Source organism: Protopterus annectens, chromosome 2.part2 (assembly GCF_019279795.1).
Source record: "Protopterus annectens isolate FY-2018-M chromosome 2.part2, PAN1.0, whole genome shotgun sequence".
In the NCBI taxonomy this organism is placed as follows: domain Eukaryota; kingdom Metazoa; phylum Chordata; order Ceratodontiformes; family Protopteridae; genus Protopterus; species Protopterus annectens.
This window is the reverse complement of record NC_056730.1, coordinates 357,577,957-357,595,764: the sequence shown is the minus strand read 5'-3', so window position 1 is coordinate 357,595,764 and position 17,808 is coordinate 357,577,957.

The following is a 17,808-nucleotide window of genomic DNA, read 5'->3' as shown; positions in this document are numbered from 1 at the left end:
AACCCTGATGAGCTTTACCTGTGTACCATACAGTACTGTGTGTCAGCACTTACAAAACCTTATGCCTGAGGTATGTAATGTGTGAGGAGTACAGGTAACAAACAAAACAGTGTTTTCAAGCAGTGTGGATATACACCATACTGTGCTGTTTAGGCCTACAGCTTCAGGTAGTACTACAGTTCTTACGGGATTTATATTCACTAGTGTTAACAATCAATAAGCATACATGTACTGCTTTAGCCTACAATGGCACACTCCAGTCAACACCACGGGACTACATCACACTGTATGCCATACTGCTTTTCCTGCCTAGCAATGGCATACATATCTTCTGTGGGGATCAGAGCTAGAACACTGCATTCCATGATATAAACAGTTTCCCACTAGGCTATCACACATATACACAATGCTGACACATTCACCTACACATTCACCATCACACTCAGTCAACCTCACATAGCAATTAATGCAACATGTACATGCGTGTGTGTATCTGGTCCTAGGTAGCTAATATGCTATTAGCCGTAGGGCCTATAGAAGCCTAGCCATATGGTACCCTGCCCTTCAACACCCATGTAATTTAAGTTCATGTGCCCCTGTCATGTCATTCCCGGGTTGTATTTCCTATCTCACATCCATTCATCATGATTATTCATGATGACTGCTAATGAGGACCTTTCTTTGCTATTGATAGGTAGTTAGTTCCAGAGTATGGTATGTGTCTGAGATGAGAATGTACCACTCCAGGTACAAGGAAATCAAGGTTTAGATCAGTACAGTGTGTAGCTTGTAGGGATTTTGATCTGTTTACATGGAGCATGTCCAACACCTTTGGGTTTGGCATAGCTTTGTATGTTAGGCAGAGGTTGCCTCTGGGTAGGCGGTATGCAACACAGTCTAGCTGTGGTTTTGTAAGACAGTTTGCATAGGGCATATGTTTGAGTCTGGTAATACTCTTTATGAGGTATGTGCATGGTGTCTACAGTTGCTGTAGATGTCTTCTGAGGTACATACCAAAAGGGTCATTGTACTCTATGATGGGTTTTATGACTGATGAGTAGAGTGGAACACTGAACTCTTTTTCCATGGATGACGCACCTTTTCTGATGACATGTGGACCGTACACAGTTTATATGACTAGTGTGGCACTGTGCTTATCAAAAGGGACACTATTGTCCACCTGTGTCCCATGGTCTCTTATCACACTTTCAGTGTTGAGTAGATTACCACCTATGTGGTAGTTCATGGGTACAGGGTTTTTAACAAAAGGGATGGCAACACATTTACAACATTGAACTTGAGCGTAAATATAAACATCCATCGGTGTACATATAGATTTACATATAGGCACATATACAGTCCACCTTTCATGGTGGGAATATCAGTTATGCAAAGGTTGAGAGGGATACAGTTATGTAATAATATTGCACAGTCTTGTGCAGAATGCATTGAAGGTATTCTCAGCCCATGTATCTTTAGCAGGACTCCCTGTCTGGAAGACTAAAAACTTAAATCATACCCACAGCGTTTAAACGCCACATGTCATATACCAGCACTGTATGCTGTCTTGTTTGCCACACACTACAACCTACATAAAAATATGCACATAACAACCTTCACCAACATATATATGTCCACCTTTCACAAACAGTTTCAGTATGTCCCTTGCTCTATGCACATGTTAAAATGCTAATATATAATATCTCTCCATATGTGTGTGCCATACACACACAAGGTCCACACTGTTGTAAGTCCATCGACCTCACGGATGACTTGTTGGGCCTTGCTATAACATGAACAGTTGTCACATGTGTGCATAACAGTAATATTACAGGGAGTATTTATAGTTGCTAATGCTACATTACTATACTAGCCTGGTACAGCAGTTGCCAATGCTAAGCTACACATTATATGACAATCATGCATGTGTTACTCTGTCACATCCAGGTTTATATAGCTGTTTGCATGACTCCCCCAAACACAAATTATACACAGTACTGTACAGACCATAGATGACATGATCAGATATTTGACATTTAATGCTGAGCTACATATGTCACAGTTATGTCCCACTGCACACAGCTACACACTAATTTGTCCATGGCAGTAGTCATGCATGGCATCAGTGCATACATACCTACTGCTGCCACATATGCATGTTTCAAAGTATTTACAGTACTCTTCATAAACATCTACTACTTGCTGGTAACCACATATCTGTTACATACCTGTTTGTCACTTTCAGGTCCATCTGTGTATGTTTTGACAGTTTTTTTTGGTATTAATTAAGTAAAGTTTGCTTTTACTTAATTTTCTTTGGTTATTAATTAAGTTTTTCTTATTAATTAATATTTTTGGTTAGTAATTCAGTAAATTTGTTTTACTTAATTACATTTTTGTATTATTAAGTAATAATTTTTATTTTTACTCCTCTCCAGGTTTACAGATGCTATAACACGTGCAATGTAATGATTGCATGTGGGGATAGCAAGTACAGTCTGCTTTTATAAGTATCTGCACATGTGCATGTGATGCCCTCTGCATCAATTGGTGCCCAGCATTCGGTAAATGCATACAGCCTGCTATGTGGTAATTGCAGTACTCACTGTCATAGCAACCCCATGCTATAAATTGCTAAGTTATGTAGGCGTAGCCCTTTCAGATTTCCAGAGTGGGGCCCATGCTTGTTTGCTGTGGACACTGTTGTTTAAGTCAGAAGGTTGGTATATTTCTTATATCTGAAGCTAGAGGTGTAGACAGTGATGTACATGTTGTACTCAGACCTGACTGTTGCCACTTACAGTACAGAGCTATCAGTGTAGAGTTTAACTCACCCCTACAAATGCTTACACAAGATATATGTAAGTATGTAGTTTCTTTTCTACTTATATAATTAATGGCCATACAAAAGTAGTTATTGAAAAGTATTCTTTTGGCACATGAACTGTTTGTGAACTGTTATACTGTGCATATTGATGTACTCACTTCTGCAGGGTTTGTGTTTTTTATTGTTGACATTAGCACAGGATTCTCAGGAAAACTGAACAATTCCAGTACTGAGTATGCCTACCTACATCCTTGGTAGACCCTAAACACACACGTATATTTAAAATTGGGGGGGGGGGGGATTCAGACATACAGAGAGCATTATGTATTATTGTGTGAGTTTTATCTTACCGGGCTTAAAGGATTGGTGAGTACCTGTAAGTCTATCAAGACAGGTGGTCTGTCTGCATAGTTCCTAACTGTGAACTGCGAAATTATCCAGATGGTAGCCAGATGTTAGCTTGTTATTCTTTGTCTGTGCAACCCACAGGTGTTTTCAGCACTGGTACAATGGCATTGTTACAGTCAGTTGTAACCAGTACATGGCTACATTCTTTGGTATTTCTATGTTGTACTCCTACATAAGGGTATGCTTGTGGAAGTCCTCCCAAAGCTATTTGCAGAGTGTGTAACAGCAGAAAAGCTGATATGCCTGTGTGTTTCTGCCTCTGCCAGGCCTATGAAACACTCAGATACATATTTGCATGAAGTCAGGGATAGGTAGTTAAAAATGACGTACACCTTCCAAATAATAGAGACAGTAAGTGTAGACTTGAGTGAAGCAGTGCATATGGATTAGTACACCTTTTATGAAGTACAAGCGGTGTCTACTGTTATTATTGTCATTATTCATTGTGTAATACCCCACCTTTCTGACTAACGTCAGTACTTTTCAGAGGGATTCAGAGGGACACAGCTAAAATATGTTTCACAATCAAGGACATCCCTGAAAAGTAGTCACAATTAGGAAGTATGGCCTCTGCCCTAATCAGATATGCCAGTGTTTGTCCTGCTATGATACTGTGTGGGGGTTGTAAAGTGCCTCTATAACATAATTTGCTGCTAGACTGGCTGCTTCTCTTCTCACAGTCATGTAATGCAATTCCACAATTGCTGGTAAAGATCCACAGAACAAGTTTTGTGTTATGGCCTTCCTATTTTCCTTTACATTCACTCATTGTATTGAATGATATATTTATTTCAGCACCGAGTTATTGTATATCTGTTGTGGCTTAGTGTTACTTCATGTGTCCAAGTTCTGGGGTTCGAGACTGACAGAGGTGTTTTCTTTTGCTGCTGAACAGAACAAGGGCCCTGACATACAGAGTGACTAAGGCACTTTTAAGCAGTTGTAAGTGGGTTTCCGTGGGATTGCGCAATGCTTAGCAATGTTTAGCTAAGCACACACATGCACACACTCACTCAAACCCGCTAACTACTGCTTAAAAGTGCTAACTCCCGCTAATCCCCGCGCTAATTTCTTTGAAAGAAAAGAAAATGGGGAGATAGGAAAGTGGTGAAAAAGGGGGCACAAAGAGAGAAAGACAGTAGGGGAAACCAGCTCGGGATGTGCAGGATGGGTGTTGGGAAGGTCCATAGCTGCCTATTTCTTTACCAGCAACAGCTGTGCATATGTTAGATATTTGGAGTGAAATTTGAAACCTTACACCCCTGAGAGAGGGGTGAGGACAACAAAGTATGTTGTACTGCCAATTATAATTATCAGTTTACGTGTCCAGTGGACATGTGTGCGAAATGGGCAGCTATGTATGGGGCGTAATTTTTTTGTGGGAACAGATTGCCCATTTTTTTCTTTTTTTTCAGGTGAGAGTGGAATGTGAGGTAGAGGAAGTAGGTATATTTGGGGAGGTAGGTTGGGGAGGTAAACAGATAAGACAAACAAGATGCATACAGGGGTAGAGTATGACACATGGGGTGGGTGAACACCATTGATGGGGACGGATGTTTGGAAATCGCAAGCCCATGAGCCCACAGATGGTAACAGTGGAACTGAGAATTCCAACCATGGGCAGTCACCACTACACCTTTATAGCCCCAAGGGTGGCTGTGCTGGGGGCTGCATAGGAGGGGAAGGCTCACCCATGAGTCGCACCACTCTCACCTCGAGCTGGCATAGGGGATCAGCGACTGAATGCTGTATCTCCCTACGCACCACAACCCGGACCATTTGGAGGGTGACAGGTGGCCCTTCTCCACCCACGCTTGCACGGGGGGGATGAGCCCCATCCCCTGCAGCACTTCCACCCTAAGGTGGCACAGGACCAACAGAGGAGGGGAGCCCGGGCTGGGCACCAGACCTGCTGGTGCCAGGTGCAATCACCAGCTGTGGAGGGACAGGTGGATCCGCTGGGACTGGCCTTCCCATACATTCTGTGATTAGGTGTGTTTAATTACAACATAGACAACAGCATTCCAAATTAGTTGTAACAGCATGCAGTAATATTCCCATTAACCCAACATACCAGGGTTCCAACAGTTGAACAGCAAGCATAACACATGCATATATTGAACGACAGTGGACATTACAACAGCATGCAGGGATGATTGGTGGCAACAGGCCACCAAGATTCTGGTGTTTGAACAGGGCACATGCATCAAAGTAAATGCAGATATTTATAGAACAATAGGACATATGTCCCAACAAATGTTTTGAGATTAGACATACCCATTGAGGTGTGGAATTGCATTGTTTATGCACATATAGTAGGGTGTAAAAAGAAACCTCCATTAACATCTTATAAGTACTTTTAGTCTACACTACATTCCTATTGACTGCAGATGTATATCCCCTACATGTATTATTACACTAGGCAACATGTATTAGGTTGTGTAATGGGTTTGGCTAGTTCATTATATACTTGACCTATATCTGACATACTAACTGTCCAAGATGCAGATGTTACTGCTACATAGTTATATATTTTATTTATATTTATATATCTACATATCTGGATGCGTTCACATGACATTTTCAGTTAAATTTCTACAGAACCCTACATTTCATGTAGCACACTCACATTTCTGGGGAACACATTAACAAGCTACTCATGTGCCAGATTTACCTATGCATGCCAGCCATTAACCGACTGTTGAGGACTGTCTATATGCTTCACAGGTACTGGCACTTCCTTCGTCCACTTTATATGAGACTGCCCAACTGTGGGTTGACAGCACTTAATACAACAGTACTATTTATATAATGCATGGGTACAACAACATTTCAAAGTAAGTGACACAGACACACTCCAAGTATTATACCTTTATTAATTACATTACACACTTTTCTACAGGCTCTCTCCTTTATTTGATATTACAGTGCATACAGAAGACTTATTCAAGATATATTATACCTTTATTAATATGTTACAACACTCTTTTTCATGCTCGCTCACTTATTTTATATGACAGTACATGCAGAGATACTATTCTGGACTTATTTTACATTTATTAATGGGTTACTACACTCTTTTTCTGGCTCTCTGACTTATTTTATATAACAGTACATGCAGAGGAGTTATTCAGGGCATTTTATGCATGTATTATTGGGCTACAACACTTTTTTCAGGCTCTCTCACATATTTTATATAACAATACATGCAGAATAATTACTAAACTGCCTGGTGGTGCACCCTTAGCAGCCTATCTGCATAGGCTTGCTGATTCACAGCACGGACACCTGCAGCTGTGAAGTAAATGAAGGGATATTGAGACATACCTATCCATTATATTGACTAAATTAGCATGTCTTACATACTGTATTCCATGGCTACCTACTCAGTAGTGGGACATCTTGCATGTCACAGGCCTCCTGTATCCATTGGTTCAGTAGGTCCTGCTTCCATCTCTTCAGGTCTGCATGGTGGTGATGGACCTGCTCACCAGTCCGAGGGACACCTGTGGCACTGGTGAGATCATGAGCTAACCAGTTCCAAGCCTCTGCTTTATACTCCATCCCTTGGAACTGGCCCTGTAGGAGTCTTGACTCATGATGGTGGACAAGGAGCCAAACCATGTATTTTGACTCCTCGAGGCCCCAGTGTTGTGCTCGAAAGCGAATACCCTCTCCAGCACCAGCCATTCTAATTGCAGATGGGAGCTACAATCAGTTATGGTGAATATTCCTGCCTATGGAGCTTAAATATGCTGCATTTCCTACACTTTTTTGTGATTGGCCATTTTTGAAAACTCTCGGCTGACTGCAGACCTGCTTAGCAATGGTTAATCTACCATTTATAAGTATATGTATGTTAACAGTGGATGTTTATTCTAAGCTGTCATGGCTTAGTGGTTCAGTACTTTGATTATGGTGCACAGTGTCCCAGGTTCGAACCTTGTCATTGCTTTTTATTTTACTACTGTCCAGACAGGCTAGGGGGTGTGGCTGTGTTTAGACAACTTTGTTCTACGTTGCTCCACGTTGCCCTACGGTGCACTGGTTAGCGCGGTGCGCAGCTCCGCGCAAACCTATTGCGCTGAGTAGAGCACTGCTTAGCTATGGGCAACTATATTGTGCTGGGTAAAGGGGTGCTTAACTACAGGCAACTACATTGCACTGGGTAAAGCGTTGCTTAACTACGGGCAACTACATTGCGCTGAGTAAAGCACTGCTTAGCTACAGGCATTTATATGTCAAGATCCTTCTTATATTTATATATATATACATTTTGTTCACTGATACATAGGCCATTTCAATGCTTTTTAGTAAAATTTTATTCATATATGTCAGGAATTATTTCATATACTAATTTAAAACAAAGTAGAAAGGGGAGTGGTGGGACTCGAACCGTGAATGCCCCCTCTTTGCGCGAAGGCTCTACCACTACGCTATTTGGATTCATTTGCATAAACATTTCTTATTATGCTCTTCAATGTCAAAATTTCTAACTGCAGCTAAGCAATGGGCACACCCGCACAAACACGCGCAAATACGGGCAGCTATATCGGGAATTATAAGAAAAAAATTAAAAGTTTTACATTTTATAACTGTACTGGGGGTTTACAATGTGAGGGAGTGTAGTGTTGAGTATGTAGACATTTGAGCGGACTCGCTCATGTGTGTTGACATTGCACAATTCAGACACTTGCAGGGGCGTGGACCTTTGGACTGCTCGGCAGTCAGACATGCCCCCTGCCTTCCTGCATGGTCCGTGTTATACTTGAAGTGGAGTCAGCGTACCCTCATGAATATGCATGGCATGCTGACGTCATACCATTCAACTGCAGTTTCCGAGTAAGACTTATTTAGTCTTACACTGAGGATTCGTGAATCTGGGGGAAAGTGTCCATAGCAGCCACCTGCCACCATCTTCAGACTAAGGCTGAAGTTGCCTAAAGTGTTAGTAAATAATGTTTCTGATGATGAAATTTGAGTTCAGCAATACTGTTCTTTTGTAATGACAGAATGCCTTAAAATGCAAAAGGGGCAGAAGTCTGTATGAACATGGCATAAAGATCTGCAGATATGGATATGTAGAAACACAGAGGAAAATGAAATAGCAATCAATAAAGTTGCAAGAATGGCCAACTCTTCTGTTGTACTAGGGTGATATGTAGCTTTTCAGCAGCCCCTTGTGGATTTATGGTAATATTAAAATATGGCAGACCTATCAGCAGTATGCATATGCAGACTGAAAAATAGCATTCCAATATTTGTCATCCCCAGCTGACATTTTAGAATTATGATGTAGTATACAAGTATAAACAAAGTGAAACTTAGGGTTAAGTTGTTAAAAGTGTAAAATCATTCTTAAAATCTGTATGTTTGCAAATACCAGTGAACATTGTTGCAACTAAAATTCAGTGTATATCCCACTTCTGTTAATAAGTGTCCTAACCAACAGGCGGGATTAATTGCATCAACAAAATATTTAGTTAATGAAGAAGTTAAAAATGGTTGCAATTATATTTCAAGATGACAACTGATTTAATACATTGCAACTTAAACTGTGTCCACAAAATGAAAATCACTGCATGACAAAAATAAAAAAAGGAAATTAGTAATCAAATACTTTCAGTACATAGCATACGTAAACATATTTATTTCAGAAAACAAAGGGTGGGTAGATCAGTGCAAATGATATTAAGAAGGTCTGCAGATGAGTGAATTCAGATGCACATATGTAGAGGTATCGTTGACAGAAGAAGTCATCCCTTGGCATATAAAACTGGGAAGTATTCTCCCAACCTATATGTTTCAGTCTGGGGGCTATCTCTGTATACTTTATATCTAGAAGTGGCTGAGGTGAAATTCCATGAGTGTCAATTTCTCAAAGAGCAAGACACAAGCAACACACCGCTGATTTTTGTTTTCCATAGGAAATCACTGCTGGTGTGATTTGTGTGTGCCAGCAATAATTCCTTTGTTTTGGGATATTTTTCCACATGCTAGTGTGATTTCTAAGTGTGTGCTAGCAATAATTCCTTTGTTTTGGGAGACCGTTTCCGCACCATGTGTTGGTTTGACAGTGGAGTTGGGTTATACAAATTCAGGGAATCTGGGCAGTTGCCCTTCACATTAGGGAGTGGGGGGGTTGCCTCTTTGCATACATTTGCACTTTCATTTTTGTGTTTCAGGCTTCTGTTTTCAGTGTTTTGGTTCCTCTGTCGTCTGACGTTTCAAGTTGCATTGTAGAGTGCTTTGCATACTGTGAGTGCAGAAGCTGTATATTTGGAAGGCAGTTAATATACCACAGTTTTCTATACCAAAATCTCTATCAAGAGAAAGATAGTGAGTTAGGGAAAACTGTTTTCATGAGCATCAAAGTTGTTGGCTAAGCCTCCTGAAAATCAGGAAAAAATAAGCACAACTGCAGACAATCTCAGCTGAGACTTCAGAGTAATCAAGCATTTATATATAACTTGTTTAGAAATTGATACGTCTTTACAGAAAAATAAAATATATTAAATAGATGAGCAATTTCACCTTTAACAGAGCTCTTGTGAATTAAATGCACATCAAACAACTGGGGACAGAGAGAGAGATTATATCTGATCCCAGGCAGGTATCCTCAGTTGATAAAACCTGGAGTGTCACACTGCTGTCTCCTGAAGGGACAGAATTATGTAACTACTCTGCCTGGCTAGATGCACATATTGATAAGATTCTATGTGGAAAGCAATATGTTTTTTCAGATGGCACTAAGCATATGTTCACATTACAGAACAATTATCAACAGGATTTAAGCTATAAAATATCACTGATTGACTTCTGAAATACTTTTGGCAACCTACATAGGGAATCTGTTTGCAGACACTTAAGCTACACATATTCCTAATAAATATATAAACACTATCAAAAGACTATGGGTGGTATTCATAGTCTGGAGCTGCAGAAGTATATAGCACCCGTCCGTGGACAGCAGCACTAGGGGTATATGCAAATCAGGTCAGTGAAACGTAGTTGCATTGAATATGGAAATATGAAGCAATTTCTATAATCATACCATGTGTAAATTGTGTAAAGGTAATTTTTTTGCACATGCAAAGTATTTTGCAGTATCATCAATTGTATGTGCCTTGGTATATCACAGGCAATTATTTCTAACTTTATCTAAATCAGTTAGGTGTTGCCAGTAATATTTATTTGTGACATTTACATTTTTTCTTATGCGTGACTTTCACAGCATTTGGTTTCATGCATTAAAGTGCGAGCTATAACTTTTTTATCATCATGTTTTAAAATGTATTTATTTATTTTTTATTAATAGGTGATGGAGAAAGAAATGTCAATACTAACTTGAGGAAGTATTTCTAGTACTTTTGTATATGTGGTGTGACACATAGATCTGGATGCCTTGTGTGGCAGATATGGAAGTCATGGGCACTGCCAGGATGCTGGACAGCAGCATTCCTGATGCACCATTATGCATCACACACTAACTGGCAATTGATGGAATGGAAGCCCTTCATATTGTGATACCACTCACTCTGTGGACTAGGAGGGGCCCTAATTGCAAAATGGGTGCAATGTATCCCACTGAGTATTTCAGGGAAATGTGCACTCCATAAAATACAATCATAGTCCAAGCTTGGTCTTGAGGTAACACTGGGAAAAAGATGTACTGATCCAAATGTGCCAAGACTACATCCATGACCTCCTTCAGTATTGTCGAAGCAGAAGCATGTGCTCCCAGACTCTCTCTGGAAGGTCCCCCTATGAGGGCTATACATTTTTTGGAGTGGACAGGAATAGGAAGTCTGCACACTCCTCCAGTGCTCCTATGGGGGGCCAAACATACCCCCTAAGACCCTTATAATGTCCCTAGCCATTCTAAACTTACTAAGGATTATCAAAGTTATAATGAGTAATCCTTTGCCTGCATTTCTGCCTTCTTGGAGGGTGAACATGCCTGGGCATACTTGGTTTTGGCCCAGCCAAGACAAGCAACTCTGATCTAGAAATAGCAAAGCTCACCTTAATTGACAGCATTTTCACCAGCTGCAACTCTGGTACTTTTGGTAAATCATCCCTTTTCATATCACATCTGTGACAAGTGCAGGAAAGCAGGAAAAAGTGACTATGAATTGCAATTGGAGTAAAATAGCCTTAATTAGCATAAGAACATTTATGTCACTTCTCTTTACTATGTGATTATTTGCTCCTTTGCATACCTACATTGAGGGACACCGTGGATTGGCATAGCTGGCCTCTGTGAATTGCCACTTAGCTATGCCTGTCAGCACTCACCCCAAATTCCCTAATGCATTTGCACTACTAGCTAAGAATACCACCCTATATCAAAAATTCCACTGCTGAGTCATGACTAGTGCAGCTGTGATATATATATATATATATATATATATATATATATATATATATATATATATATATATACATATATACATATATATACTCTACACTGTCTTTGGCATTGCACAGTCGGGCCAACTGCCACCTTCTGTGTATCTAATCACTATGGCCTGCATCCTGTGACAGGCAATGAGTGGCACATTCTTAAACATTAAATGTAAATTCAGGTATCTGAGTTTCCATTTAATCTCTAAACATTTGGCATCCATTAAATGGAAATTCAGGCACCGGAAACACTTTGACTTCAATGATGACATTGCAATGCACATCCAGAATATAAAATTCCTGTAGAAATTAGAAAACAATGAAAGTAAGAATGTAAAGGCATCTGGTTCATTTATTTTTCAACCAAAAACAAGTATAAAATATGTTTAGTTATATGGAGTTATATATCAAGAGACGGCAACACTGAAGTAAATGCTAAAGTTAAAATCAGCAAAGCGTCTCTGTTTTTCAGCAGCAGCATGCAAAACAGATTTTAATACAATCAGTACAAAACCCTGTAAATATCAATTGTCCTAGCCATGGTGATTTACATCCTCTGAAACCTGGAAAAAGAAAGCAAGCATTGTACAATATCTGAATGTTTTCCATGATCATTCACTAAGCCTGATCATGCATGTGTCACAGAAAGACTGCATTCCTAACACAAAACTTGATGGCATTTGCTGGTGAAAGAAGTGCACAACATGGGGGTTTCATATGCTTGAAATGATATGCTGGGCATTTTATCAGAAGGTCTAGTGAATTCAATGGACTGGATTCTAGAAGGTAATGGACAATGAAAAGAAAGGTCTGGAGAGACTTGGGAAAGCATTTCTACAGAGAACCTGCATAAGATATGAACTGCCTCAGAATATTTGCATGAGAAATGACTACTTCACAATATGCACAAGGTGTAGTCATAAAAATGGACTGGTAATGAGGGCTTATTATGTGATATTCCAGCAAGAATGGACGGGGACCCGGAAAATGATGGCAATGCAAATGAAGATCCCAGAAGCCCTGCTAAAATAGGCTTACTAGGACCTGAATATGAAAAAGTTACTTCAGAATATTTTCACAGTAGAAGATTTATACCAGATCATGCACAAGGTATAGTAACTAACACAGACTGCTGAAGATGCATTGCTACTCTGTATTTAACAAGAATGAGACTCAGGAAGCAACCATACTTGTTTTGCATTCTTTCCATTTTAATCTGTTTCTGTGTCTCTATACATTTTTGACAACAATTGCAGATTGCATCTCTGTGGGTGCAAAACATCCATTTACTTTTTATGCTTGAGACATCATTTTTTAGGAAAACTTATCAAACAAAGAGGATATAAGTTTGTCAAAACTACAGATATTTACATGCTTTTATTTATAGTTGGCTTACTCAGTAGGTGATTAAAAAAAACACCTTGCTTGATGGGCTGGAATGAATACTTACACAATATGATTTGCAAGCATATGGCTCTGTCTCCTCTGGGACCAAACATTATTAGAGCAATTTTTACATAAGTAATCACTTCTGCTTCACAAAAGTTATGCTGTGTATCTGTGTGAAAATTAAATAGCTTTTAGCAGTAATTGCTGATGCCAGCATGATGCCCTATTAATATACTAAAAAGAAACAGATAATTACTCTTTCCATAAGCCTGTTTATATTAAAGTGCTTTTCACAACTGATTTTGTAGCATTTTAATTCATTCAGTGTGGTAAAAAATATTGCTGAGGTAAAAATCATATATTAACAAGCACATCAAAGCAAACATCAAATTTACTTTGCTCCTTATATGGAATGCAGATTATTGTTAATATGAAAATGTGCGTACACACATAGATACAACACACACCCACACAACCTATCTCAATCAATAAAGATAGTGAAAACTCATTACAAAGTATATTTTAGATAGAAAAAAAACAAGATATCAAAACATGTTAATTGCACTCTAGAAGAATTGATAATAGAAGGATCACCAAGCACTTTTAAGTAATCAGTTTTGTGGATAAGTTGCTCTCTGCATGCCCTAATGTAGTGTTACTGCAACTGTATCCTAACTCCAAATATTCAAACTGTTAAGTAATATAAACTTAAAAAGTAGGTAGATTGCTTGGTGTTTTATGTTTCTTTTTGGGGCGGTATGCTATAACAATTCTAAGACAACAGACACTCCCCTGGCATAGAGCGATAAAGCCCTAACTATGGCCTCCACTGATGGGTTCAGTTAGTGACTCGGGTGACTGGATGATGATCAGGGAGGGAGGGAGGAGTTTGCCTATCCTGGGTGGAAGGGCATTTGTTAGTGATACTCCTCCCTTAGGGGAGGCATGGTTCAATGGGGACAGTTGCTATAAAACTGAGACTGATCTGGTAGGAAGGCAGGGCAGGGAATGGGTGAGGCATATAACACCCTTTGTTAACTTGATAGGTGACTGGGCTGATGCATTTGGAGCTATAAGCTAGACCACAGGCTAGTAACTCATAAAGAGTTAATTAGCATATCATATAAGTATATTTAACAAGGAAAGGATTTGTAAAAGGAAAAGACATATATATTGTTAGAGGCATCAAGAGTAGGGAGGGGTAATATAAATAAATTAGATAATGCAGATTTACAATACTATTTATTTATTTTATTTATTTTTATTTATTTTACTTTTGTTAACCTGGAAAGTTTGACTGGACACAGGTCCTTTTTCAGCAGAGGCCCGCGGAGAAAAGCTCCAAGTACAGTACAGATTAGGATTTCATTACATCTAATACAATCAGCATGTAATAGTCAATACAATACAATTCAGCATGCAATAGTCAGATATTAACATATTGTTAACAGTACTATATACAGGTATATTATAGACTCATTTCAACAAGTGGTAAGCAGAGCTTTACATTTTGGTAGTGCATTTCAGCATGTGGTGGGCAGAGTTTTACATTTTTGGTAGTTGGTTAATAAGCAGCACAATGTCAGATATTAACTTCTTGCTATTAGGACTATATATGAGTTTGTTTGAGTAATTTCAGCATATTGTTGGCAGAGTTTTACAATTACTGATCTCAGCTATCTCTTCTCCAATCTCCTTGCCCATCGCCCTTCTTGAAGGCTTTACATTATTCTTTTCTTGCCGTGACTTAAGTCCTGTTTTGAGACGCCACTGCCCTATAACTTTTCATCTTTTTATCTTTTTTTATCCCAGCTAGCAATAATTTGCAGTTTCACTCACTCTTCCAAAATCCATCTTTACCGCATATAAAAAAGAAAAATAAAACTCCTTTCCAGTTGTGTTCTGTATAGTATTCTCCATATTTTCTTCACCTTTCACATATCTCTTGGACCCTCCCTTACATTTCTACCACATATTCACATTACTTGGCTGTTTTTTTTCCTCCGCTTCAAATACTTTCCCTATTTCTACCATTATTTTTACTTGATTATACATATTGTTCTTTACGACCTAATAAATATTTCCTCACTTTCACCTACCTGCCTATCTACTTTGCTCCTTCTTATTTTCTATTTGTATTTTACTCTCTATATATTTATTTATTTTCCTATAGTTTTATAAAGTTACAGATCCCCTTTCCCTATTTCATACTTTGGCTATAATTCCTGAAATTCTAATATGCTACCTCCCATGCCTTTCTTGGTGATATCTCTTATATTCATATTCTCTTGTTTTGTCAGTCCTTTAACTATCTTCCCAAAGATGACTCTAATATCCATTCCCAAACCTCATCCAACTCCTTATCCTTCCAATTTCTCATTTGTATTTTTCCTCCCACAAACTTTTTAACTCCTTCTATATTTTGACCTTCTGCAATTGTTACTTAACACTCTTTTTGTTACATCTTAAAGTTATATCTTGCAATTCCTTTACATGTTGTGCCATATTAACTGCTGTCACATATTTCCTAAAGTCTCATTTTCCCTAGTCTTGCCTTCTTTTTAACAATCTAAGTCTTCCTTTAGTTATTCTTGCCCTTCTGCCATTCCACACAAATTTATCACTAGCCTTTTGCATCCTTTTACCAGTCATTCTGTGATCACATTTGAATCTGTCTAAGCAAGTGCATCAGTAATGGAAGAATCATTACCCTAGCTATTTCATCCCCACCCCAGAATGTAAATGCACTCAATCACTTATAAAACACTCTCCTCACACTATCCTGATACACATTTTTGTTTTATTATGAATCACCTGTTGGATGTACTTTCATCATTGGATAGGTTTATCCACTGCCTACTCCCTAAGCTTATTTATTATCCCATATATCTGATTAGTAATCTCATCTCTTTCCATTTTTCCTTTTTATCCTAATCACATCTGCTTTTTTGGATAAAATTTGAGCCTGGATTCCATTACAAAACCTTCTAACAATCTAAGAATGTCATATAAGGTCTCATTTATATTTTTCTGTAAGAACATGTAATCATCAGCAAACAGGTTGAAACTACTTTTCCACATCCTGGTCTCGCATCGGAAACATATGTATCTCTTATGTTAACATTTATATATCACTACAGAAATGCATGGTGACAGAGGAAATATCTGTCTTTTCATCTTTCTAACATCTCTTCTTCTTCTATTAACTCTTCATTAACCATTGCTCATACTTTTGGTGATATATTTAGTCCCTTAAGTGCATGAAACTATGTTCCCTTTATTTCTGTACTACTTCTTCTCTGATCCTCAACATAAAACATCAATTGACCATGTCAGTGGCCTTTTGGAAGTCTATCAAAACAATACATGTCTGCCATTTCCTTTCTTTCACTCTCATTCCATAAAATCTATCATCGATCTCCATTTGTTACTGGATGACTGTCCCCTCACAAACCTATGTGCTCAGGCCCAATTATACCTTAGTGCATCTTCTCAATTCCTTTTGCAATTACTCTTGCAAAAATCATGGCATGTACATTGCAGTAAAAAATATAAGATTAAAGTTTCTCAAATCATCCAGACACCCTTTGCACTTCATTAACACTGTAATTGAAGTTTATCTCACTGAAACTGCTAAAATTCCATCTTCCACAATATTACTTAATACTCCTGACATGATTTGTGCTGCATTTGCCCCCAATCAACTTATAAAATCAACTTCAACCATTCAACAAAACTTACACTGTAAAAGAAAATAAATGTAACTGCTTTGAGGACACTGGCTGAAAGCTGTAAGGCATGTGTCAGCCATGCTACTCAACTTTTATCATTCTCTATTGGAACTCAGAAGACTAATCCTCCCACTTTTATTGTATATATTTTTGTTGTTGCATTTCATTTGTTAGTATTTATCACATTTGTTGAGTACATCTTGCTGCACAATAGTATCAATGTTTTACATGTTAGTAGATGTAATTATATTTTTATGATAATGTCTTTATCTTTGAATAATATGATTATATCTCTGTTATAAATATTTTTGGTAGCTGACTTTGTAACATAGTATATTTGATGCTGTCTTTGCTTTCATGGCCCAAGTCACATTTAAAAAGGGTCCTTAGGCCAGTTCACTTAACATTAAGTAAATAAAATTCTACAGGATGCATGTATAGTCTCCCTGCTTTTCCTTATATTGAAAACCTTATAGCACCTGTGACCTCCAGTACTCCAAACTCATTATGAAACATAACTCTGCCCTTTCCTTCTCCCCAGCTAATGTTCTTCACCTTCTCCAAAGAACACTACAATTAATTCCATCTTCATGTGTGGTATTCTGTAGAAACCATGAAAGAATGACAAGATTTCTTAGTTAATAATGGCCTATACCTCATTCCCTACTTTTCCACCATTAACCAATGCTTTAAGATGCTGGTCTAATATTTTCCATACCAACAGTTTCATACCAATTTTCAATCTCACCCACCATTTTGTACTTTGCCTACCCAAATCTGCATGAATTAGCTGTTCTTTTAAATATTTGGATTCATCTTTCAGCCTCCTTGCTCTTTGTCCTCTCTCTTTCCCCACTAACCTCTCCTCCCACTCTGTTGCTCTCACAGTTCCTCCTCCCTCTCTATTCCCTAGTCTTTCCTATATTTCCCCATTTCTTGTGTATATTATTTTGTCCATCCATGCCACTTTAATCCCATCATATTCCGTCACCTGATTGTCTCCCTTCTTTCCCACTGGTTATCATTTACCAGTTGTTTTGCCATTTT